Consider the following 25634-nt stretch of genomic DNA (forward strand, 5'->3'; position numbering starts at 1 on the left):
TTTGCAATCATTTTCAGGAAGAAACTGAGTATTATCTGACAGAATTGCAGGGGTGTCAATACTTTTGGCCATGACTGTAGCTGGATACAGGTGGAAAGCCACTAATAGGAAATATTAGAAAAAATGTGCAGCAGGCTGCACTATTAGCAAAAAATGACAATGAATAGAACAATATGAGGCAGTGAACCACCCTGAGCTGAATACAACTGGTTGTGGCTGCACACAGACTACAGAGTGGACTGCACTCACACACACACACAGACCTTGCAGATCGCTGTGAAAACAGCGCTGCAAGGCAAAAGCAAGGTTCTCACGCAGTGGTTGCTAAATTAGCCTGGGAAAAGCACAATGAAGCAAATCGCTATCTCAACTGGCCCTCAGTCAGAACACAGCGTCCTATGCCTAACTGAATTCACAGCAGAGTGAGCCCAAAATGGCGGCAGCGTTTTTTATAGTGCATCATGACATCATTTCAGCAGCCAATCACAGCCTTGCCAGTAGTTACATGCCCACCTGTTGTGAATTTGGATTCTGGGCTCCCCCGGTGGCCGCTTGTGGAATTGGACTTGTCATCCTCTTTCCTGTTTCACCTGATTCCATCAGTAGTGGGTGTCGCTATTTAAGCTCATTTCTCTGGTGGTTTCTTGCCGGTCAACAATGTTATCTGATGCCTCTCAGTGCTTGTTCCTGCTTCTAGACAACTACTAGATAAGTTGGACTTTTGTCCATGTTTTGTTTTGCCTATTTGTTCCAGTTCACAGCTGAAGTTTTGTTACTGTGTCTGGAAAGCTCTCGTTGATCAGGGATTGCTACTCTGGCGTTATGAGTTAATGCCAGAGTTTAAGGTAATCTCTGGATGGTGTTTTGTTAGTGTTTTTCTGCTGACCATGAAAGTATACTATCTGTCTTCTGCTATCTAGTAAGCGGACCTCAAATTTGCTAAGACTATTTTCCTGCTGCGTTTGTTGTTTCATCTGAACTCACCGTCATTATATGTGGGGGGCTACTGTCTTCTTTGGAATATTTCTCTAGAGGTGAGCCAGGTCTTATATTTCCCTCTGCTAGCTATTTAGGTCTTAGGCCAGAGCTGGGCATCTAGCGATAAATAGGAAATGCTACCTGGCTATTTCTAGTTGCGCGGCAGGCTTAGTTCATGGTCAGTATAGTTCCATCTTCCGAGAGCTTGTCCCTCTATAGGCTTGCTATGATCTCTGCCTGCAGAGATCATGACAGTTTGACCGGCCAATAAAGTGTTAAAGACCCAGGTTGAGAAAGGAGAGTTATAAGAAGTCTGCTGGAATTTTTTTTTTTTTTTTTTTTCCTCCAGTCTGCCTTGCTGCAGTCTTTTTTCTCTCTCTCCTCCTAATCTCTGTATGCTCTGTGTGCACCTGACAATAATGGATCTCCAGAGTGTAACTGCGGGTTTGAATAATCTCATCACGAAAGTACAAAATTTACAAGATTTTGTGGTACATGCTCCGGTATCTGAGCCGAGAATTCCTTTGCCGGAGTTCTTCACAGGGAATAGAGCTAGCTTCCAGAATTTCCGAAATAATTGTAAGCTTTATTTGTCCCTGAAGTCTCGTTCAGCTGGAGACCCTGCTCAGCAGGTTAGGATTGTGATTTCCTTGCTCAGGGGTGACCCTCAAGATTGGGCCTTCTCATTGCCAGCAGGGGATCCTGCGTTACGCGATGTGGATGCGTTTTTTCTGGCCTTGGGCTTGCTTTATGAGGAACCTCATTTGGAACTTCAGGCAGAAAAAACTTTGATGGCACTATCTCAGGGGCAAGACGAAGCTGAAGTTTTCTGCCAAAAATTCCGTAAATGGTCTGTGCTTACTCAGTGGAATGAGTGCGCCTTGGCGGCAACTTTCAGAGAAGGTCTCTCTGATGCCGTTAAGGATGTTATGGTGGGGTTCCCTTTGCCTGCAGGTCTGAATGAGTCCATGACAATGGCTATTCAGATTGATAGGCGTCTGCGGGAGCGCAAACCGGTGCACCATCTGGCGGTGTCTATGGAAAAGACGCCAGAAAGTATGCAGTGTGATAGAATTCTGTCCAGGAGCGAGCGACAGAATTTTAGACGGAAGAATGGATTGTGTTTCTATTGTGGGGATTCTACTCATGTTATATCGGCATGCTCTAGGCGTACAAAGAAGCTTGATAAGTCTGTTTCCATTGGCACCATTCAGTCTAAGTTTATTTTGTCTGTAACCCTGATTTGCTCTTTGTCATCCATTGCCACGGACGCCTATGTTGACTCTGGCGCCGCTCTGAGTCTTATGGATTGGTCCTTTGCCAATCGTTGTGGTTTTGATTTAGAGCCTTTGGAGACTCTTATTCCTCTGAAGGGGATTGACTCCACCCCATTGGCTAATAATAAACCACAATACTGGACACAAGTAACCATGCGTATCAATCCGGATCACCAGGAGATTATTCGTTTCCTGGTGCTGTATAATTTACATGACGATTTGGTACTGGGATTGCCATGGTTGCAGTCTCACAACCCAGTCTTGGACTGGAGAGCAATGTCTGTGTTGAGCTGGGGATGTAAGGGTATTCATGGGGACGTACCTTTGGTTTCTATTTCGTCGTCCATTCCCTCTGAAGTCCCTGAGTTCCTCTCTGATTATCAAGACGTCTTTGACGAACCCAAGCTTGGGTCGTTACCTCCGCACCGTGAGTGCGATTGTGCCATAGATTTGATACCGGGTTGTAAATATCCAAAGGGTCGTTTGTTTAATTTGTCTGTGCCGGAACATGCTGCTATGCGGGAATATATAAAGGAGTCTTTGGAAAAGGGACATATTCGTCCATCTTCTTCTCCCTTGGGAGCTGGGTTTTTCTTTGTCTCAAAAAAAGACGGCTCTTTGAGACCATGTATTGATTATCGGCTTCTGAATAAGATCACTGTTAAGTATCAATACCCATTGCCATTGCTTACTGATTTGTTTGCTCGTATAGAGGGTGCTAAGTGGTTCTCTAAAATTGATCTTCGTGGGGCGTATAATTTGGTGCGGATCAGGCAGGGGGATGAGTGGAAGACCGCATTTAATACGCCCGAGGGCCACTTTGAGTATTTGGTCATGCCTTTTGGTCTTTCTAATGCCCCTTCAGTTTTCCAGTCTTTTATGCATGATATTTTCCGCGATTTTCTGGATAAATTTATGATAATATATCTGGATGATATTCTGATTTTTTCTGATGACTGGGACTCTCATGTCCAGCAGGTCAGGAGAGTTTTTCAGGTTCTGCGGTCTAATTCTTTATGTGTGAAGGGGTCTAAGTGCGTTTTTGGGGTCCAGAAAATTTCCTTTTTGGGGTATATTTTTTCTCCCTCTTCCATTGAGATGGATCCCGTCAAGGTGCAAGCTATTTGTGACTGGACTCAGCCCTCCTCTCTTAAGGGTCTTCAGAGATTTTTGGGCTTTGCCAACTTTTACCGCCGATTTATTGCTGGTTTTTCGGATGTCGTTAAACCACTGACTGATTTGACCAGACAAGGCGCTGATGTTGCTAATTGGTCCCCTCATGCTGTAGAGGCCTTTCAGGAGCTTAAGCGCCGTTTTGCCTCTGCCCCTGTGTTGCGTCAGCCTGATGTGAATCTGCCTTTTCAGGTTGAGGTTGACGCTTCGGAGATCGGAGCTGGGGCAGTGTTGTCGCAGAAAGGTTCCGACTGCTCCGTCATTAGGCCTTGTGCCTTCTTTTCTCGCAAATTTTCGCCCGCAGAGCGGAATTATGATGTTGGGAATCGGGAGCTTTTGGCCATGAAGTGGGCGTTTGAGGAGTGGCGCCATTGGCTCGAGGGGGCTAGGCATCAGGTGGTGGTATTGACTGACCACAAAAATTTGATTTATCTTGAGACTGCCAGACGCCTGAATCCTAGACAGGCGCGCTGGTCTTTATTTTTTTCTCGCTTTAATTTTGTGGTGTCATACCTACCGGGTTCTAAGAATGTTAAGGCAGATGCCCTTTCTAGGAGTTTTGACCCGGACTCTCCTGGTAATTCTGAACCCACAGGTATCCTTAGGGAGGGAGTAATTTTGTCGGCCGTTTCTCCTGATCTGCGGCGGTCCTTGCAAGAGTTTCAGGCGGATAGACCGGATCGTTGTCCGCCTGATAGACTGTTTGTTCCGGATGATTGGACCAGCAGAGTCATCTCTGAGGTACATTCTTCTGCATTGGCAGGTCATCCCGGAATTTTTGGTACCAGGGATTTGGTGGCAAGATCCTTCTGGTGGCCTTCTCTGTCACGAGATGTGCGAGTCTTTGTGCAGTCATGTGACGTTTGTGCTCGGGCCAAGTCTTGTAGTTCTCGGGCTAGCGGACTGCTGTTGCCCTTGCCTATTCCTAAGAGGCCTTGGACACACATCTCGATGGATTTTATTTCAGATCTGCCTGTTTCCCAGAAGATGTCTGTCATCTGGGTGGTCTGTGACCGTTTCTCTAAAATGGTCCATTTGGTTCCTCTGCCCAAGTTGCCTTCTTCTTCTGAGTTGGTTCCTCTGTTTTTTCAGAATGTTGTCCGATTGCACGGTATTCCTGAGAATATTGTTTCTGACAGAGGTACCCAATTTGTGTCTAGATTTTGGCGGGCATTCTGTGCTAGGATGGGCATAGATTTGTCTTTTTCATCTGCTTTTCACCCTCAGACTAATGGCCAGACCGAGCGGACTAATCAGACCCTTGAGACATATCTGAGGTGTTTTGTCTCTGCTGACCAGGATGATTGGGTTGCTTTTTTGCCATTGGCAGAGTTCGCCCTCAATAATCGGGCCAGTTCTTCCACCTTGGTGTCCCCGTTTTTCTGTAATTCGGGGTTTCACCCTCGATTTTCCTCCGGTCAGGTGGAATCCTCGGATTGTCCTGGAGTGGATGCGGTGGTGGAGAGATTGCATCACATCTGGGGGCAGGTTATGGACAATTTGAAGTTGTCCCAGGAGAAGACTCAGCGTTTTGCCAACCGTCATCGTCGTGTTGGTTCTCGGCTTTGTGTTGGAGATTTAGTGTGGTTGTCTTCTCGTTTTGTCCCTATGAGGGTCTCTTCTCCTAAGTTTAAACCTCGGTTCATCGGCCCTTATAGAATATTGGAGATTCTTAATCCTGTTTCTTTCCGTTTGGACCTCCCTGCGTCCTTTTCCATTCATAACGTTTTTCATCGGTCGTTATTGCGCAGGTATGAGGTACCTGTTGTACCTTCAGTTGAGCCTCCTGCTCCGGTGTTGGTTGAGGGTGAGTTGGAGTACGTTGTGGAGAAAATTTTGGACTCTCGTGTTTCCAGACGGAAACTCCAGTATCTGGTCAACTGGAAGGGTTACGGCCAGGAGGATAATTCTTGGGTCAATGCATCTGATGTTCATGCTTCTGATCTTGTTCGTGCCTTCCATAGGGCTCATCCTGGTCGCCCTGGTGGATCTGGTGAGGGTTCGGTGCCCCCTCCTTGAGGGGGGGGTACTGTTGTGAATTTGGATTCTGGGCTCCCCCGGTGGCCGCTTGTGGAATTGGACTTGTCATCCTCTTTCCTGTTTCACCTGATTCCATCAGTAGTGGGTGTCGCTATTTAAGCTCATTTCTCTGGTGGTTTCTTGCCGGTCAACAATGTTATCTGATGCCTCTCAGTGCTTGTTCCTGCTTCTAGACAACTACTAGATAAGTTGGACTTTTGTCCATGTTTTGTTTTGCCTATTTGTTCCAGTTCACAGCTGAAGTTTTGTTACTGTGTCTGGAAAGCTCTCGTTGATCAGGGATTGCTACTCTGGCGTTATGAGTTAATGCCAGAGTTTAAGGTAATCTCTGGATGGTGTTTTGTTAGTGTTTTTCTGCTGACCATGAAAGTATACTATCTGTCTTCTGCTATCTAGTAAGCGGACCTCAAATTTGCTAAGACTATTTTCCTGCTGCGTTTGTTGTTTCATCTGAACTCACCGTCATTATATGTGGGGGGCTACTGTCTTCTTTGGAATATTTCTCTAGAGGTGAGCCAGGTCTTATATTTCCCTCTGCTAGCTATTTAGGTCTTAGGCCAGAGCTGGGCATCTAGCGATAAATAGGAAATGCTACCTGGCTATTTCTAGTTGCGCGGCAGGCTTAGTTCATGGTCAGTATAGTTCCATCTTCCGAGAGCTTGTCCCTCTATAGGCTTGCTATGATCTCTGCCTGCAGAGATCATGACACCCACCATGCTGAACAGGATGTGCCCACACTTGTAATCAGTGCTCATTGGCTGAATTCGTGCAGTTTGAATTCTGGGAACTTCCGATTACGGTATCCGATATGCGGTAAATATCGGAACTCGGTATCGGAATTCCGATACCGCAAATTTCGGCCGATACTTGCGGTATAGGAATGCTCAACATTATATGTAACCATGTCTCATATCCTGTTGGGTTTGGGAAGGAGATAGCAAAAGCCAGCAATTGAATTACCGGCTTTTCTGCTATCTAGCTCTATATGAAAAATTAACATATATATATATATATATATATATATATATATATATATATATATATATATATACATACATACATACATACATACATACATACATACATATGTCCCACTCATAGATATATATACAGTCATATGAAAAAGTTTGGGCACCCCTATTAATCTTAAGCTTAATGTTTTATAAAAACTGTTTTTTTTTGGCAACAGCTATTTCAGTTTCATATATCTAATAACTGTTGGACACAGTAATGTTTCTGCCTTGAAATGAGGTTTATTGTACTAACAGAAAATGTGCACTCTGCATTCAAACAAAATTTGACAGGTGCATAAGTATGGGCACCCTTATCATTTTCTTGTTTTCAATACTCCTACCTACTTTTTACTGACTTACTAAAGCACTTTTTTTGGTTTTGTAACCTCATTGAGCTTTGAACTTCATAGCCAGGTGTATGCAATCATGAGAAAAGCTACTTAAAGTGGCCACTTGCAAGTTGTTCTCCTGTTTGAATCTCCTCTGAAGAGTGGCATCATGGGCTCCTCAAAACAACTGTCAAATGATCTGAAAACAAAGATTATTCAACATAGTTGTTCAGGGGAAGGATACAAAAAGCTGTCTCAGAGATTTAACCTGTCAATTTCCACTGTGAGGAACATAGTAAGGAAATGGAAGAACACAGGCATAGTTCTTGTTAAGGCCAGAAGGGGCAGGCCAAGAAAAACATCATAAAGGCAGAGAAGAAGAATGGTGAGATCTGTCAGGGACAATCCTCAGACCACCTCCAGAGAGCTGCAGCATCAACTTGCTGCAGATTGTGTCACTGTGCATTGGTCAACTATACAACGCACTTTGCACAAGGAGAAGCTGTATGGGGGAGTGATGCGAAAGAAGCCGTTTCTGCAAGCACGCCACAAACAGAGTCGGCTGAGGTATGCAAAAGCACATTTGGAGAAGCCAATTTCTTTTTGGAAGAAGGTCCTGTGGACTCATGAAACCAAGATTGAGTTGTTTGGTAATACAAAAAGGCGTTATGCATGGTGGCAAAAAAACACAGTGCGTTGTATAGTTGACCGATGCACAGTGACACCATCTGCAGCAAGTTGATGCTGCAGCTGTCTGGAGATGGTCTGAGGATTGTCCTTGACTGATCTCACCATTCTTCTTCTCTGCCTTTATGATGTTTTTCTTGGCCTGCCACTTCTGGCCTTAACAAGAACTGTACCTGTGTTCTTCCATTTCCTTACTATGTTCCTCACAATGGAAATTGACAGGTTAAATCTCTGAGACAGATTTTTGTATCCTTCCCCTGAACAACTATGTTGAATAATCTTTGTTTTCAGATCATTTGACAGTTGTTTTGAGGAGCCCATGATGCCACTCTTCAGAGGAGATTCAAACAGGAGAACAACTTGCAAGTGGCCACTTTAAGTAGCTTTTCTCATGATTGCATACACCTAGCTATGAAGTTCAAAACTCAATGAGGTTAGAAAACCAAAAAAAGTGCTTTAGTAAGTCAGTAAAAAGTAGGTAGGAGTATTGAAAACAAGAAAATGATAAGGGTGCCCATACTTATGCACCTGTCAAATTTTGTTTGAATGCAGATTGCACATTTTCTGTTAGTACAATAAACCTCATTTCAAGGCAGAAACATTACTGTGTCCAACAGTTATTAGATATATGAAACTGAAATAGCTGTTGCAAAAAAAAACAATTTTTATAAAACATTAAGCTTAAGATTAATAGGTGTGCCCAAACTTTTTCATATGACTGTATATATATATATATATATATATATATATATATATATATATATATATATATATATATATACACATACATACACACACAGTATATGACTGTATATATGTTTTTACGAATATTTGAGGCCATGGATCCATTCTATGTCCATTTTGCAAGCCGGCGAGAGAATCTTGCCGTACGGATGCCATACGGATGACACATGGATATTTTTTGGAGAAAAAAAAAAAATCGCATCCTCACATTGAACGAGGATGCGGATCACTGTTCAGGAAATTTTCTGCGTATCTCGGCATCAAAAACGGACCGTATTTTTATACGTTGTGTGTGACTCCGGCCTAACTCAATATATTATCCAGGAAAATTACCACAAATCTACCAATCAGTGAGAAAAAATATAATTAATGACATTTTCAAAGACTGCCAGAGCATTGGTGAACCCGAATGGCAGCATCAAATGTTCAATCTGCCCCTCAGGTGTAATGAATGTGGTCTTCCATCCGTCACCATGGCGTATACGTATAAATTTATATGTAGTGCTGAGCATTCCGATACCCGATATTTGCAGTATCGGATGATATTCGCTGTATCGGATTTCTTATACTGAGTTCCGATACTTTTAAGATATCGGATACCGTACTCGGAAGTTCCCATGGTGCAATGATGCACTATAATGGAGTGTGGGCGGTGCGTGGGCGGAGATGGCGTGTCTCTTTGTGCGGGGTCTGTGCGTGACCGTGGGGGGTCTGTGCGGGCCTGCCGGATGTCTGTACGGGCCTGCTGGGGGTCTGTGCGGGCCTGCCGGGGGTCTGTACGGCCTGGGCCTGCCGGGTGTTGTGTGTGTGTGCAGACATCGTCTGATGGGACTACAAGTCCCATAGGGCTATGCCTGCTACAATGACATTGATTGACACATTAGCCAATGATAGGACATTAGTAGTCCCATCATCCGGCTAATGTGTTGAATGTAAAAAAACAAACATACATACTACATACATACAACATACATACATACTACATACATACATACTACATACATAGTACATACTGTAGCGTTTCCTTTACTTCGGGTCTTGGGGGACACTCGCTTTGCACGGGAATAACGCATACAGGCACGATATCTCACACAAACTAAGTCCATTCCGGTTTATTAAAGCGTCATAAACCGCACCGTAAGCCAGGTTACACATCACATGCTTACACATAGTCTGTTACTTTACCACGCGTGGCTTTACAAAGCATTCAATAGTCACGCCTTATCTCTTCAGTCACCAGGTGACTGCACAGTTCAGCAACTGTCATATGTTAGCGCACAGTTTATTACAGTTCATTGCATGCATGAGAGGGGTTGCCTCTCAAGAGCTTCGGCTCAACACACTGACTCCTGCCAGTGCTGGTTCACAGGGAAACTGCCTCACTGGGATCACCATCCTTGTGACCAGGGCACCTCGGATAGTCCAGACCCACAGTGGGAACTGTAGCTTCCCCAACACAGAAACCGTCTCAGGCTCTGTAGATACAGCCTTTCCATGCGCTTCCAGGAAATCCAATCACAGGCACTTCCAACACACAGGCCATCAGTCCATGATCTTACCAGGTGCTTGCAGGACTCCAGTCCATCCCAGGACAATCCAACACCCTGACCATTCCAGGACTCACACGCTCACCAGGTGCTTGCAGGACTCCAGCCCATACCAGGACAATCCAACACCTCAAGCATTCAGTCCATAGCCTCAGCAGTGCTTCCAGGACTCCAGCCCACTTCAGGACAATCCAACACACAGGCTATTGCAGGACTCACTCTCTTCAGTGCTTCCAGGACTTCTACAATGCCAGGAGACTCCAACACTGACCATCCACTAGGTCCATGGTCTCAGATGCTTCCAGGAAGACTCCACTCACAGGAGCTTCCAACACCGACCGTCCATGACATTGCACATGGACCAAACAGATCCATACGCTTTAACCATGTGATCCACACCCTGGTCACATTATCTAGGTGTAACCACTCCCCTTTAGTTTGACCCTCCCATCTCTCATAACTAGCCCTGCCAGTCCTCCATTAGCATTACTCAATTAGTTGTGGGACTACAGGTCCCAGCACACCAACCTAACTTCAGACTGACAGCGCAGAGTGTCTTCCTCTGCAACACACACACCGGCCATTTACACTCCTGCCGGACTTTGTCTCATCACATTTATGCCTCCAAGCACATCTTGAAGCGCGCACACAGCGCCCCCTGTCTGTAACGTGGGTCACTGCACCACAATACATACATACATACGTACAACATACATACAACATACATACAGACATACAGTACATATAACATAGATTACATACTCACCATCACTTGTCACTTTGTTCCCCTGAAGCCAGTGTCATCTGTAAAAAAAACTAAAATAACAAACAATATACTCCCTGATCCACAGAAATCCACGAGTGTCCCACGACGATCTCCCATGGAGAACAGCAGCATCAGCTGATGCGACCGCTCTCTAGGCGCTCCGGTAATACAATGACTGGAGGGAAGGTATCCTTCTGCACTGTATTCCTCCGCCGCTGTAAAAAAAAATAGTCCCTAGTCTCACTTTTGGCATTGGTGTGTGAGAAATGTCCCACGCAGCAATTGCCATAAAGTGAGACTCTGAGAGGTTACTATAGTTCAGTGATGCACTGCAGGAGCCATTGTCTCCTGTCAGTGTGTCACTGGAGGTCCTAAAGAGCAGTGACATCACCCACAGACTCCATTTCTGTGGCGGCTGCGGACTGGTATTTGTAGCCGGGGGGGGGGGGGGGGCAATATCCATGGCAACTTTCTAGGCTATGAATATCAGCCCGCAGCTGTCTGCATAGCCTTTCTGGCTATAAAATATAGGGGGACCCCACGTCATTTATTTTTGGGGTCCCCCTATTTTAATAGCCAGTAAAGGCTACACAGACAGCTGCGAGCTGATATTAATATCAGGATACAAATATTGGCCCCCAGCCGTTGGCTTTCCCTCTCTGAAGAAGAAAATTGCGCAGGAGCCCATGCCGTTTTTTTTTTTTTAAATTAACCGCTCATTAAGGCCTCTTTCACACTTGCATCAGTACAGGTCCGTTGCTATGCGTCGGGCTGATGTACGTTGTGAAATTTGTGCACGATGTGGGCAGCGGATGCAGTTTTTCAATGCATCCGCTGCCCATTCTGTAGTTCGGGGAGGAGGGGCCGGAGTTTCGGCCGCGCATGCGCGGTAGAAAATGGCGGACGCAACGGACAAAAAAACATTCACTTGAACGTTTTTTTGTGCTGATGCTCCGACAAAACATGACGGATCCGTTGCACGACGGACGCGACGTGTGGCCATGCATCGCGATCCGTCGCTAATACAAGTCTATGGGTAAAAAAACGCATCCTGCGAGCACATTTGCAGGATCCGTTTTTTTCTCAGAGTTGTATTGGCGCCGGATCGCGATGGATGGCCACACGTTTCATCCGTTTTTAGCCGGATCCATCAAAAAACCTGTTTCCGCCGGACAGAAAACACATACAGAGGAACGGTTTTTCTGTCCGGCGAAAAAACACAGCGACGGATCCAGATTTGAATCACGCTTCACTGATTGGTCGCGCCCGGCCGGCCACGACTAATCAGTGATATTGTCGCGGAATTTAAACACCGATTCGCAGATAATGTATATATTTTACCTGGAAAATCCTGTGTAAAAATTGCATTATTCTTAAATCTTCATAAATAAACGACATACATATTCTAGAATACCCGATGTGTTAGAAGTGGGCCGCCATCTAGTGATATAAATATATATATACCTATTCTATGTGTATCTATCTATTCTATTGTAACCGGTCAGTGCGATTTTACTGGACACCGCACTGAATTACCGACTTTTCTAAGGACATTCTCGTCCGAGAACCACAGCAATCTGCAGCATGTTGGGAGTTTTATCTCAGTCCGATTTTGGCTGAAAAAAAACTTGCAAATGAGCCGTCACCTATTGAGTAACATTGGTCCCAGTGCAGTCCGATTTTATTATCAGATTGCACTCGTCCGTTTCTCACACAAATGAGTATGAGCCCTTAGCCGGACACTGGAAGGGGGTAAATAAGCGAGATTTCGGCATTTTAGCTCCTGGTGTGGAGGCGATAGCACAATCATATGCCGCCATATACTAGACGTCCGGTAACCGGTGATAATCCCCTCATGTGTGGGGTCTATTTGTCTCCAGAGAAATCACACGTTACATTCCACACAGAACATTGTGTAGAAAAGGCGGCGCGAGGTGATTGTGCCAGTAGTGAGGGCGAATAATGGCGGGAATGTCACTGACTGAGGAGAAGTCTCCATGTAGCGTCTTCACTGCGGATCACGTGACCCCTGACTCCTCCCCCTGTGACCTCATCACAGGTCCTGTGCGCACAGAGCAGCCATATCTGTGGAGTGCGGCTCTGCAGGTGGAGGTATGTGGAGATTCCCCAGTACTGAGCGCAGCCGGGGACATTAACCCCTTCTGCACGGAGGAGACTCTTTATAAGAACCATAACGTTGTTGTTCTGTTTCCTGTAATAGATACATACGAGCCAACTATGGAGGACAGGAAGTGAGGGAGCGGAGTGTTCTCCTAGTACAGGGCCCCTTTCTTGGCCCCACACAGTGTAATGCCCCCATTATGCCCTGTAAGCAGGTTCTGCCCCACACCCAGCTGCCTCGGGCACTTTACCAGGAGCTGGTACCTCAGATTCTTCCCCGCACCCCTTTCCTTTGTTGGCGCCAAATCTGTTCTGCCTTTGGGGCTCCGGCCTTTATAATATCAGTAACTGCGCCATCAAGGTCTCCTGACCAGGTGCACCCTCTAGACTCTTCCCTCCGGAAACCCTCCCTCTTCCCATTGGTGTCACAATGTTCTCATACTACCGCCATACCCCCACACACAGTACAATGTTCTCACAGTACCTCCAGCCCACCACACACAGTATAATGTTCCTACAGTACTGCTATACCCCCACACACAGTATAATCTTCTCATAGTACCGCCATACCCCCACACAGTATAATGTTCTCATAGTACCGCCATACCCCCACACACAGTATAATGGTCCTACAGTACCGCCATACCCCCACACAGTATAATGTTCTCACAGTACTGGCATCTCTCGTAAAAAAAAGGTATTTTCAAACAACTGCCATACCCCCACACACTGTATAATGTTCCTACAGTACCGACGTACCCCCATACACAGTCTAATCTTCTCATAGTACCGGCATATCCCCACACACAGTATAATGTTCTCACAGTACCGCCACACCCCCCCCACACATTATATTGTTCCTACAGTACCTCCATCCCACCATACACAGTATAATCTTCTCATAATATCGTCATATCCCCACACACAGTATAATGTTCCTACAGTACCTCCATCCCACCACACATTATAATGTTCCTACAGTACCGCCATACCCCCACACACAGTATAATGTTCCTACAGTACCATCATCCCACCACACATAGTATAATGTTCTCATAGTACCGCCATACCCCCACACACAGTATACAGTTCCCACAGTACCATCATCCCACTACACACAGTATTTTGTTTCCACAATAGTGGCTTCCCACAGACACAGGATATTGTTTCCACAGGACTGGCATCCCCCTCACATACAGTATAATGTCCCCACAGTACTGCCATCCCCCACTTTCTAATGTTCTCACAGTACTGCCCCCTACATGCACAATATGGTACCATCCACCTCACTGACTACCTCCGACCACCGACAATTCATAAATACTCACTTAGCCTTATTCTTGGTGCAAATACTAATGAACCCAGGATCTATGAGATATTTACCATACAATAGTTGGATAGGCAGGAGTGTATCATCCATAAAGGTAGCCCACTCGGTTGCTATGATGCCTATGAATTGACAGGGCTCGGTGGGGTGTGGTAATGGTCACCCTCTCCTTCCCATCATCATAATTTCAGCGATATCCACATTCCCATGACGGTGATACCACTGAATAGATTAGTGAATCAGGGAGTGGAAAGCTCCTGATCCACCATTCAGCCTTCGCTTCTGAGTCTGCACTGCAGACCCAATGACGTCACTACATCACACCTGTAGTACGGAGCCTCAGTACTCACACCGCACAGACCAGAGCAGCGCACCTCAGGAACCGGGTTGGGTGAGTAGTGTGTTTTTGATTTTTTCAAATATCAGGAATTGTGGGGGCATCATATTAAGAGAAGAGCTGTTGGGACTCTCATACTGAATGTGTGGCTGGTAGGGGCCATTATACTGGGGTTGTGGTGGAATGTAAATGCCTCCATACTGAGTGGGGTGTTTTATTTTGTGTAGCAGGTTGTGGTGGCCATAATTAGAGATGAGTGAATATGTTCGGAAAACAATCATCAAACATAAATTCGGCATGAATATGGTACATTTACTTTTTTAGGATAGAGTCGAGTGAAATCGGCCGATTATCGCCAAAAGTCGGGGATCGACCGAAACACGAAACCCAATGTAAGTCAATGGGAAATCAAAGTCAGTCTCTCTCTCTCTCTCTCTCTCCTCCGTGCAAAGCATAGGTTGTGTTGGACTGTGGAAATCGCTACATCCCAAATGGTAATATGGCGTTTATGCCCCCTGTGACGCCGCAAAAAGCAAGCCGGAACCTATGTCATCACGCTGCCCACACTCCTTCATTGGCTGAAAAAATGGCGGGGAAAGCGTCATACGAAACGCGACTTTGGCGCGAAGATCGCCGACCGCGTGGCCGATCCAACGCTGGGATCGGGTCGGGTTTCATGAAACCCGACTTTGCCAAAAGTCGGCGATTTATGAAAATGACCGATCCGTTTCGCTCAACCCTAGTCCCTAACACTATGGTGCCTACCTCAATAAACATGAGAGGGTCACGAGCAAAGAGAGTCATGCTGGCTTGGACGTCGCCTGGATTAACAAGGTCCACGTCAGATGTCGAGGAACCAGAACAATGTGATGTAAAATGGGCTACTTGACCAAACCATACATGGACAAGGCAAGAGAACCTGGATCTGATGAAATGCTACTATAACAGCAGACCAAATGAGAGAAGATATATGAAGCGTATGAGGAAACTCTGGATGGATACAAGACCTGCATGTCCACTAACTGAGTAACAACTAGTCACCCAACATTTCAATATCATAAAGAGAAAGCTATTATCACAATTTGAGATGGATCAACTGCACTGCAGATTCACCCCACATGAAGACCTGGAAGAACAACATGTGCAACCCCCTGAAGATCCTGATCTAACCCTGCAACTAGAGAGCACTGCAGCTGGTCTGAAACAGAAGATCTTAGATAAACTAAATAACATCAATACCAGGTATTGACTGCCAAGGCTCAGCAAAGAAACACCACCAGACAGTATGCTAGAGGATGCCAATAGAGCAGCTCTTGCATTAATACCTACCACGACCATAACTCAAACTAATAACCTGATCTATGCTACTGCCTCATCAATCATAGAAATGCTTGGCTATACAACCAGCAAGAACAACTGAAGTACGGAAAAGAAGACTGTAGACAAAGATCAAGGTGCCCCAAAGGGAAGTCAGCCAACTATCAGAAATGCAGAAGTGTGTAAAGATCCAAGAGTAAGACCAAGCTGGACAAGTACAAAGGCCCCAACTGAAGAGACTGCTAAACAAAGGCTCACAGCACTCACTGCAAGACTATGGCGATACATTAGAGAAGCTTAGGCCAAGAAGATAAATGCACTGTTCTTGTCACGGGGAGACTAGGTGGGCAAGAGCTAAATAACCCGGGCCCCTGCAATTTCCCTCAGACTAGGGAAATCCTGACTGACCCTCTACCTGAAGTTTACACTGAAGGTGTGCATGTCCAGGCCTCGAACCTCACCCTGTCTCCTGGACTCAACCCTAGGCTGAGACCCCCGCCCACAACCCAGTGAAGACAATACACCAATACCCACAGATATAACAGACAAGGATAATGGAAAATATAAGCCACGCTGCAGTCACTCGGGAATATACTATAAATGTGTAGGGCAAAATAAATACAAATATAGGAAGGAGTAAATAAGACAAAGGAAGATACACCACCAGCAACGAATCTCCAACTACCAGCTCACCACTCCAGACCGAGATAACAACGCACAAGACAGAAGCTATAATCGGCGACGCCCTATGCTCAGGAGAACTATTTAAAGGCAATGGGCATGGACCAGCTTCCAATCCGAGCGTGAGATAAATCCAGAACAGCTAGATAAAATCCAGCCGACGCCAATGAGCACATAGTGGTCAAAAGCGGAATTACCGCTGTCTGTCGAACGACCTGGTCTGAACAGCATCCGACATGACAGTTCTCCAAAGAACCATCCGAAGTGTAAAAAACACAACACCAGTGTAATGTGGCTGCAATATCTGAGAATGAAACACAGCAACCACTTAGAGCAAGAACCAGTCACCATTACAGAAGCAGACATCCAACAGCGGGTCAAGAACATGAAGAGCTGGACAGCACCTGGCATAGACATGATCCTCACCTACTGGCTAAAGAAATTCACAGCGGTACATGAATGCATGGCAAAGCAGATGAATCAACTGCTAGAAGCAGGCCACCACCCAGTTTGTCTAATACAAGGAAGAACAGTGCTGATCATGAAGGATCCTCACGAAGGAACAGTTCCATCCAACTACCGCCCAATAACCTGCCTTACAACAACATGGAAACTTCTGTCAGGCATCATAGCCACCAAGCTACAGAACCATATGAACCGGTACATGAATCCAGCTCAGAAAGGCATTGGGACTGACACCAGAGGCTCTAAACACCAGCTCCTAGTAGATAGAGCAATCACTCAAGACTCAAGATCCAGACAGCCCAATCTCAGCACAGTCTGGATTGACTACAGGATAGCCTATGACTCAATGCCACACACATGGATCTGTGAATGCTTGGCTCTGTACAATGTCAACAGGAAATTAAGAACCTTCCTCAGAATCTCAATGGGGTTATGGAAAACAACATTGGAAGTCAACTCAAGACAACTAGCACAAGTGACCATCAAATGCGGCATATATCAAGGTGATGCACTTTTCTCATTGCTGTTCTGCATAGGCTTGAAACCCCCTCAGTCAGATAATTACTGAGTCTGGCTATGGATACAAGTTCAAGAGTGGAAGCACCATCAGCCATCTCCTCTACATGCATGACATCAAGCTGTATGCGAAAAACGAACGAGACATCAATTCACTGATCCACCTGACAAGGATCTACAGTGAAGAATTTGGGCTGTCCTTCAGACTTGAGAAGTGTGGCCGGTTGGTAAAAGAGAGGTAAGATAGTCAAGACTGATTGAGAGGAATTACCAGCAGGGCACATAGCAGATCTACAGACATACTACAAGTACCTATGCATCCCACAGGGATACGGTAACTATGACGAGGAAGTAAGGAAGGCAGCAACATCCAAATACCATCAAAGGGTAAGACAGGTCCTGAAGAGCCAGCTCAATGGGGAGAATGAAATCCGTTCCATCAATACATATGCTGTCACACCGTTAACGGTGATAAAGGGGCAGAATGGCGTACTGGAACCCGCACCTGTCCCTGCCACTATAAAGGGTCCCTGGCTTACCCTTATCTCAGGGGTACCTATAATGGTTAGGAGGCCTGAGCCGCCAGCATATTCCTGTCTCCTGTGCAGGCCCTATCAGTGGCCCCCTCTCCCCCCCAGGGAGGAGGACAGCACAGTGTATTAATATGACAAGTAAATAGGGTATGCAGACAAGGTAACTAAAATCTCATCAAACTCACCAAATGCTCACACAGCCACAGAGGAAACACAGAGAAGGGAATGGGGGGAAAACTAGGAAGGAAAACAGGTTTAACATGCACCCAAAACAGCAGACAACAATCTCTGTAAATAAACCTCCAAGCTCTTGTAATGAGCTGGCCGGCTCTGACTGTTCTGTTATCATTGACATAGGATCTGCTGACATAGAATCTGTGACAGACACTGCCCCCGTGTGGCCAGAAGTTATACCTATACCAAATGTAATTACAGAGAAACAAACTGTATTGGCTAAGCTCCCCCCTGTTATGTCATGTGACCAGGAAGGAGGAAGAGAGGAAAAAGAGCCCGGGAAATCTGTCTGTGCAGAGAGAAGTCTGTGTATGCTGGTGCCCTCCTGTGAATGCGATATAACAGATTGCCTGGACGATTCCCCTCTCTTGAAAGCTGACTTTCAGATCCAGCTCCCAGGAACTGTAAGCGGGTCCTCTGTTGAGAGGCCGAATATTCACTCAGCGGTGACATCTCCACAGATCCTGAACCCACGAACTGTAAGCGGGTCCTCTGTTGAGAGGCCGAATATTCCACCCCTACCTGCCGTACCCCAAGGACTACAGTCTGGACCTGAGAGACGGAGCTTTGTTTAATCCCTGCAGAGACAGACAGGCCTGCGACGTGGGAAGATAACCTCCTGGAGTAAAGAGACTGGTAACGTGTGGATAGGGATAGTGAGGGAAAGTTTATTATTACACGTTAATTCTGTGAATAGGCATTTTTTGTATTGTCTACAATTGTGTTCCGCTGTGTTAAGAAAATGTTTAACAGTAAAGATACGTTTGTTAAAATGGAATCTGAGTGTGGAAGTTTTGCTGGGCCAGATCATGGATATACATGGGCGAACTTGCCCTCGGTCACTTCATCTGGCGTAGTCGGCAGGATCTGTGCCCAGCAAGATTCCCACCCAGGCCCAGTATACAGTCAGAAACCGCCGCCGGTGTCCATTGTAAACCAGGTCAGGAAATTTGGCGGGCGAAACTACCCCGTACCAGAGTGGGCGGAACAAGTGCGGATACTGGGAGAAATGTATAATATTGACCCTAAGACCTTGGCAGAAATGGCGGTACTGACGCTAGAGGGGGAGGCATGGACGACAGTCAGACTGGAGACGGTCAGGGGGCAGCGTGTGTTAGAGGATTTGGTGCGGGTGCTGGAAAAGACCTATGGACCTACTACGTACCAGGGAACACTGCGATACCTGTTCTTTAGACGGACACAGCTTGAATGGGAAGACATTCCCCAGTATGCAAATGCCCTTCAGGTACTCCTTGAACAAGTCTGTGCAAGAGGGGAACAACTGGCTACTATAGCTCCTCGTGACCTGGTACTGAGAGACCAATTCGTTATAGGGCTGAGAGACCAGTATCTTAACCGTACGCTACAGGACTTGATTCGGATGACGCCGACTCTCACCTTCGCTGAAGTCAAGCAGGAAGCCATAGAACGTTCTAGGGGACCCGTCATGGATGTGGGGACTCAAAGAGCTGCGTGCAGATCCATATTAAACAGTAACCAGCCCAACAGTGACACTGAGGAGCTGAAACAGATGGTAGCAGATTTACAGCAACAGGTGTCACAGTTAACACTAGAACGGCAGAGAGACCAGCGGATGCAACCTAGCCGTCCTGCGGGACCGTGTTGGTCATGTGGTGACCCCCGTCATAGGGTGAATCGTTGTCCTCAACGAACAAACCATCAGTTACCACGACGAACAGAATATCAGCTACATCCACGAGCAGAGCCGCCACGCCAGGTCTCACCACAATGGCCGCCGTTAAACTAGACACCCCTGCAGCTGAGGCTCGAGCAGCAGGGGGGGACAGAGAATGGGGTGTAGAAAAACAGAGCCAGCAACGGAGTAATCTTGCCTCGAGTAGTCCTACACTTGAAGTTATTCTGGAGGGAGTTGCAGTACAAGGATTGATGGACACTGGGTCGCAAGTGACCACGATCTCTGAACAGTTTTATGAAAAGTACCTCAAACCAAGGACTGCTTGTGATCCAGATACCACCATTAAGATAATTGCGGCTAATAACCTACCCATTCCAGTAACCGGAGTCGCCTGGATGGATACGAAGGCCTGTGGACAAGACCTAGGGAAACGAGGAATCGTCATTGTCAAGGAAGGCTTCGGCTCCGAGACTCCAGTAATAATCGGAATGAATATCTTGAAAGACCTGGATCTTATGCTGTTGAAAAGAAAAGGGCCCAAGTACTGGCAGAAAGTTACCAAACATAAACCAACTCGTCTGGCGTTCCAGCGCGTAATCCGGACCGTTGGACTTCAACAGATGGCAAAGGAACAACTACCCCTAGCAGCCATTAAAGTGCCCCGCTGTACCCGGATTACTTTGCCCGCTGAAAAAGAGACAGTCATTTCCCTGCCTCTTAACACCAACCGACAACTTGAAGGAGTTGAAGTGTTAATCGAACCGAGGGCTCCAAGTGGGGGTAAGCTAAACCCACTAGTCGCCCGCACCCTAGCCGTCGTGAGGAACGGAAGAGTCCCTGTCAGGCTAAACAACACCGCAGACGTAGGTGTAGCTCTCGAGGCTGGTATGCAACTTGCCAGAGTATATGCTCTACCCACAGAAGTGAACCCCATGGGACCCTTACAATTCACCCCGTCTACAGAAGATGGCCGGACGGTAACTGTCTCAGCCATAAATGCTCAAGCAGATGATGAAGACATTGGGCGAAAACTACTGGAAAAAGTGCAACTGGACCCTTCCCAGTACACCAAACAGGAAGTGTCTCAAATGGAGAAACTACTGCGAGAACACCAAGACTCCTTTGCAAAGCATGACACTGACTTCGGGTACACCACCAGTATCCAACACGAGATTCCCACGGGCGACACTGCCCCTATTCGCGAGAGGTACCGACAAATACCACCTCAACAATACCAGGAGGTGAAAAGCCTCTTAGAATCTATGCTACACGCCGGAGTGGTGCGGGAGAGCCAGAGCCCATGGGCTGCACCCGAGGTGATAGTCAAAAAGAAAGATGGATCCCTGAGATTTTGCGTAGACTACCGTCGGCTGAACGTTTGCACGATCCGGGACTCCTATCCACTCCCCCGGATCGAAGAGTCACTGACCGCCCTAAAAAAGGCCAAATATTTTTTGTCTCTAGACTTGGCCAGTGGATATTGGCAGGTCCCCATGAGTGAGAGGGACAGAGAAAAGACCGCCTTCATCCTTCCCATGGGCCTGTACGAGTTTGACCGGATGCCATTCGGCTTGAGTAACGCACCAGGGACCTTTCAAAGACTGATGGAACGCTGTCTGGGAGATTTCAACTTCGAATTCACGCTGATATACCTTGATGACATCGTGGTATACTCCGCCACCTTTGAGGATCACCTTCACAAGCTTGGCAAAGTGTTCCAGCGCTTGAAGAAACACGGCTTGAAGTTGAAGCCCAGCAAGTGCCGTCTATTCCAGCAGGAGATCGATTACCTGGGACACCGGATCTCAGCCGAAGGTGTCCAACCCTCTCCAGAGAAGATAGCAGCTGTCCGAGAATGGCCACAACCAACTACCATCAAAGAAGTCCAGGCTTTCCTGGGGCTAGCGGGCTATTACCGCCGATTTGTCAAGGACTTTGCCCGGCTTGCGGAACCACTGCATGAGACCCTCCGAGGGACCGCGAACAGTCCCAGAGGACGACGCATCAGCTGGGGGCCCGACCAAGAAAAATCCTTCCGGGCGCTTCAAACTGCTCTGACATCACCCCCTATTCTGGCATTTGCGGACTACACCTTGCCGTTCCAGTTATACACCGACGCCAGCCTTCAAGGTCTCGGGGCGGTCCTCTCCCAAGTCCAAGATAACAAGGAACGCGTAATAGCCTATGCCAGTAGATCCCTCCTGTGATACCTAGAGAGATGGATATCACTAATACTGTGGGAGACACCGATACCGGGGATGTAGAGGTAGAAGACATACCTACCCCGGCTCGCCTGACTGACACGTCTGATACCCTTACCTCCTCGACTGACTTACCAACTGGGGCAGAGAGTGGAGTGACTGATCGGGGAGAGAGATTAGCACCCGTTAGGCGGACAGCTAGGACCACCGCAGGAGTGCCCCCGGGACAGTCCTACAGAGACCAATATGTGTGGCCCTCTTCACAGCCGGGTCCTGCAACCTCCCACAGCCATCGCCGCACAGGAGTCAGTCGTTGACAGGGACTGCCAACCTTCAAGTGGGGGGGCGTGTAATGAGCTGGCCGGCTCTGACTGTTCTGTTATCATTGACATAGGATCTGCTGACATAGAATCTGTGACAGACACTGCCCCCGTGTGGCCAGAAGTTATACCTATACCAAATGTAATTACAGAGAAACAAACTGTATTGGCTAAGCTCCCCCCTGTTATGTCATGTGACCAGGAAGGAGGAAGAGAGGAAAAAGAGCCCGGGAAATCTGTCTGTGCAGAGAGAAGTCTGTGTATGCTGGTGCCCTCCTGTGAATGCGATATAACAGATTGCCTGGACGATTCCCCTCTCTTGAAAGCTGACTTTCAGATCCAGCTCCCAGGAACTGTAAGCGGGTCCTCTGTTGAGAGGCCGAATATTCACTCAGCGGTGACATCTCCACAGATCCTGAACCCACGAACTGTAAGCGGGTCCTCTGTTGAGAGGCCGAATATTCCACCCCTACCTGCCGTACCCCAAGGACTACAGTCTGGACCTGAGAGACGGAGCTTTGTTTAATCCCTGCAGAGACAGACAGGCCTGCGACGTGGGAAGATAACCTCCTGGAGTAAAGAGACTGGTAACGTGTGGATAGGGATAGTGAGGGAAAGTTTATTATTACACGTTAATTCTGTGAATAGGCATTTTTTGTATTGTCTACAATTGTGTTCCGCTGTGTTAAGAAAATGTTTAACAGTAAAGATACGTTTGTTAAAATGGAATCTGAGTGTGGAAGTTTTGCTGGGCCAGATCATGGATATACATGGGCGAACTTGCCCTCGGTCACTTCACTCTTAACACCACGCTCCTTCCCACTTCAAGCCAGGCAGCTGAACTGATCACTGACAACAGCTGTAGTCAAAGGTGAATCTATATAGGAGAGGAGTTTACAAAAAGCAAATCAGCTGAGAGACTCAGCTCTCAGCAACAAGGTTTAACTCCTGCCCTGCTGGCACAAGTCAGCCAGGTCAGAATTCAGGAGAACAGCTTCTGTTCACCGTGTGTGAACGAGGCCCAGAGCGCTGCGGTTCTCTGGAACCTCTCTGTCGCGGTAGCCCCGTGACATATGCCCTGCCAAAGAAGAGATGGAAGCTGCAGATGTGAAGACACGAAAGCTCCTCACCATGCATGGAAGTCTCCACCCTAAGTCTAACACCCAAAGATTGTATACCAACAGAAAGGAGGGTGGTCAAGGCTTGATAAGCATCCAAGCCACCATCACGGATGAAACAAGGAGCATCCAGTAATACATCAGAAAAATGGCACCAAAAGATAAGATGCTGAGAGAAAGCCTAAGCCAGCAACAATAACAGATCTGGAAGGGAGAACAGGAACACGAAGCGCCATGGCAAGAAAAGCCACTGCATGGGATGTACCATCGACAGATAATGGAGGTGGCTGACATGGAGAAATTCTACGAATGGCTGGAGAAATCCTACGAATGGCTGGAGAAAGCTAGACTCCGAGACAGCACAGAGGCACTAATCATAGTGGTACAAGAGGAAGCACTGAGTAGAATCCATAGAAGCAGGAATATACCACATAAGACAAGTCCCAAGGTGCAGACTATGCAAAGAAACCTCAGAAACCGTCTAACACATAGTGGCAAGATGCAAAATGCAAGCAGGAGCAGCATATACTGAACTCCACAACCAAGTTGCGGGAATTGTATACAGGAACCAGAAAAAGTGGTGGAGAATGAAAGGGCTAAAATCCTGTGGGACTGCAAGATCCAGACGGATAAGCAGGTGTTGGGTAACCAACCAGATATTGTGATAGTAGACAAGGATCAGAAGACAGCAGTGATAATAGATGTGGTAGCAAGTGACAGCAGCATCAGAAAGAAGGAATATGAGAAGCTGGAGAAATACCAGGGCCTCAAATGAGAACTGGAGAAGATGTGGAAGGTGAAGGCAACAGTGATTCCAGTGGTGATAAGAGCAATTGGAGCAGTGACCCCTAAGTTGGAATGAATGGCTACAACAGATCCCAGGAGCAGCATCTGAGGTCCTCTGTCCAGAAAAACGCAATGGTGGGAACAACTAAGATCCTGCGCAAGAATCCTCAAACTCCCAGGTCTCTGGTGGAGGACCCAAGAATGAGAAAGGACAACAAAGACCACCTCCATCAGGGGTGAGAAGGAAGTTTTTTTTTTTATAGATGTCAGTGACACAGTGTATATATATATATTGCATAAATAGATAGAAGAAATGCCAGTAATTCAGCAGCCACAGTAGTGTAAAATCACTGCAGGAGCCGACAGGATAGAAGACATGGATTACATACAGTAAATACAAATAGAATAGGTAGATTTATAGATGTCAGTGACAAATACAATTAGTACAGTGTGTGCAGCTTACTGTACATGTATTTAATAAAAAAATAATTTTTCTTAAAAAATGGCGTGGGCTCTGCGAGATCCACGTTAGCACTGTGAGGAAGTCACACAATGCAGAGGCGAGTTCACCAGGAGAATTTCACTGCGGTGCATTTCAACTCGCCTCTGCGCTGTGCGACTTTCTCATGGTGCTAGCGGGGATCTCACTGAGGTCACTGCAGTTCAGCCCGGATGGGAACACAGCCTCAGTGACGTCACCGCTAGTCACTGATGCTGCGTTCCCAGCAGCTCATTCACCAGTGGTTATCAGCCTGGACGGTCACATCTTGGCACCGTCCAGGTTAAAAACTATTTCTCCTGTAGACATGGATTATTTCTCCTGTAGACGTGGGTCAGATCGACAGACAGGCATGGTATATTATTGTTTTTTTATTTTAGTTTTAGTACAGGAGATTGAGGGCTTTGGTGGAATTAGGCGAGGTCGTAAATATGGTTTAATTGAGATTATTAAAGGAGTCTGTCATTTTTTTCAATTCACTTTATTGTTGCTGTGTCTTTATTTACCATATAACTATAGGATTAGTAATGAATAGGTGTCTTACTCTTCATTACCAGGCCGTGGCCTTGATGTCACCTGACATTACAAAGGTAACATCAAGTACACAAATTTGAACCCCATTTGCCACCGCTACAGGGCAAGTGGGAAGAACTGGGCTAAGCACCAAGTAGATGTGCCTTTTCCGGTCAGCTGTGGGCTGCTATTTTTAGGCTTGGGGCCAATATCCATGGCCCCTTACCAGCCTGAGAATACCAGCCCCCAGCTGTCAGCTTTAGAAAGGCTGGTTGTCAAAAAATGGGGGGACCCCATGCCATTTTTTTAATATTATTTATTTAAATAATTAAAAAAAGAGCGTGGAGACCCCTTTATTCTTCATAACCAACCTTGCTGACAGTTGAGGGTTGCAGGCCCCAGCTGTGAGTTTTGCTTTGGCTGATTATCAAAAATAGAGGGAACCCACTATTTTT

General features: G+C 46.6%; 2 protein-coding genes across 2 annotated transcripts in view; both read left to right on the forward strand.

The window, feature by feature from the left end:
* Positions 1–25634, forward strand: part of LOC143768270 (uncharacterized) — a 459939-nt gene that overhangs the window by 316360 nt on the left and 117945 nt on the right. The window lies entirely within an intron of this gene.
* Positions 12613–25634, forward strand: part of LOC143766828 (uncharacterized) — a 50034-nt gene continuing 37012 nt past the window's right edge. Inside the window, exon 1 of the mRNA XM_077254808.1 lies at positions 12613–12666. The gene's annotated coding sequence lies outside the window, so the exon portion shown is untranslated. The remainder of the gene's footprint in view (positions 12667–25634) is intronic.

Source organism: Ranitomeya variabilis, chromosome 4, assembly GCF_051348905.1.
Source record: "Ranitomeya variabilis isolate aRanVar5 chromosome 4, aRanVar5.hap1, whole genome shotgun sequence".
In the NCBI taxonomy this organism is placed as follows: Eukaryota; Metazoa; Chordata; class Amphibia; order Anura; family Dendrobatidae; genus Ranitomeya; species Ranitomeya variabilis.